The 1,718-nt window shown below is 39.1% G+C and overlaps 1 protein-coding gene across 2 annotated transcripts in view; it reads right to left on the bottom strand.

Moving 5' to 3' along the window:
• Positions 1 to 1,718, bottom strand: part of LOC106868305 (poly(A)-specific ribonuclease PARN) — a 68,877-nt gene that overhangs the window by 25,896 nt on the left and 41,263 nt on the right. The gene's annotated exons all lie outside the window — the stretch shown is intronic.

Genomic DNA, 1,718 nt, shown 5'->3' with positions numbered 1-1,718 from the left:
CAAATAATGCCTCAAGGAGCTTATCATCAAACTCAACTGGACGTTCTGTTCGATCTTTATCTTCAAGGCTGAAATCTCCACTTCTGAATTTTGCAAACCATCTTCTGCAAGTTCTTTCATTCAAGCATTCTTTCCCGTAAACTGAGCGTATGTTTCGAGTCGCTTTGGCTGCAGAGTTTCCTTTTTTGTACTCATAAAGTATTATGTGCCTCAAATGCTCTTTCCATGTTAGAAAGAATTTTAATCAAAGAAATGTTAATTCTATTATTCTGCAAAATAATATCTAATTAGTTAGAATGTACACAAATGCATATAAATAATTTTTAATTTCATTAGACATTCTAAAATACTATTAAATTTCATTCAATTTTACAAAAGGTAAAATCGGACAGAACTTATGGGATGACCTGATACATCTCCATCATGAGAGCTCACAAACAAATAATTATGTACTTATATATATATATGGCACTCAGTCAATTACAACAATGAGGCTTCCAGTTGATCTTATCAACAGAACAGCCTTCTCGTGAAAATTACCACGCAAATGGTTGAGCACTCCACAGACATGGGTACAGTTAATGTAGTTCTCAGGGGGATTCAGCATGGCACAGAATGCATAAAAGCTGGCCCTTTTGAATTACAGGTACAACTCATTTTTGCCAGCTGAGTGGAATGGAGCAATGTGAAATAAAGTGTCTTGCTCAAGGACACAATGCACTGCAGGGAATTGAACTCACGGCCTTAGAATTGTCAGTGGAGTGCCCTAACCACTAAGCAATACGTCTTTACTATACATATACTTACACACACACACACACACACAATGACAATGAGGGTTCCAGTTGATCCAGTCAATGGAACAGCCTGCTTGTGAAATTAACGTGCAAGTGGCTGAGCACTCCACAGACATGTGTACCCTTAATGTAGTTCTGAGGGAGATTCAGCGTGACACAGACACAACTCATTTTTGCTAGCTGAGTGGACTGGAGCAATGTGAAATAAAGTGTCTTGTTCAAGGGCACAACACGTCACTGGGAATTGAACTTACAACCTTATGATTGTCAGTGAAGTACACTAACCACTAAGCAATGTGCTTTCACTATAATTGCACTCACACACACACACAGATGAAGTGGATTTGATATATGGAAGCTGAAAGTCTTGTGTGTGTGAGAGAGAGAGAGAGAGAGAGAGAGAGAGAGTGTTTGTCTTCTTGCTTTGACATCATGCAATTGTCGTAAATGAGTTTCACTGTCATTTCTAATCATTCATGAAAATATGTCCAGCCATAGGAAAATATTACCTAAGTTGGAAATAGGTGACAGTCAGAGGCAGGAAGAGTATCTGGTGAAAAGGTGTGATGTTGCTTTAGTGTGCCTCTTCAACCCATCCATTCATATTTCTATACAATGAAGTCATCCTCATTTGAGATGGTGAAGCAAGCAGTGATATTGTGATTTAAAGTTGGTTTGACTAACTATTTCTTGCAGGATAAAGGATCATGATACTCCCAGAGTCATATAGACTCATAGAGCTGGTTTCCCAGTTCCTGTGGTGCATATATATGCCACATAAAAAGCATCCAGTCTACAATGTGAAGTGATTAGCATTTGGAAGGGCATCCAGCCATCAAAACCATGCCAAAACTGACCTCACCTGTGCTGGTGCCACATAAAAAGCACTCAGTCCACTTTGCAGGGTGGCTGGTATTTGGA

The sequence above is a fragment of the Octopus bimaculoides genome, chromosome 29, assembly GCF_001194135.2.
Source record: "Octopus bimaculoides isolate UCB-OBI-ISO-001 chromosome 29, ASM119413v2, whole genome shotgun sequence".
Taxonomy (NCBI): domain Eukaryota; kingdom Metazoa; phylum Mollusca; class Cephalopoda; order Octopoda; family Octopodidae; genus Octopus; species Octopus bimaculoides.
This window is presented reverse-complemented; position numbering and strand designations above follow the sequence as displayed.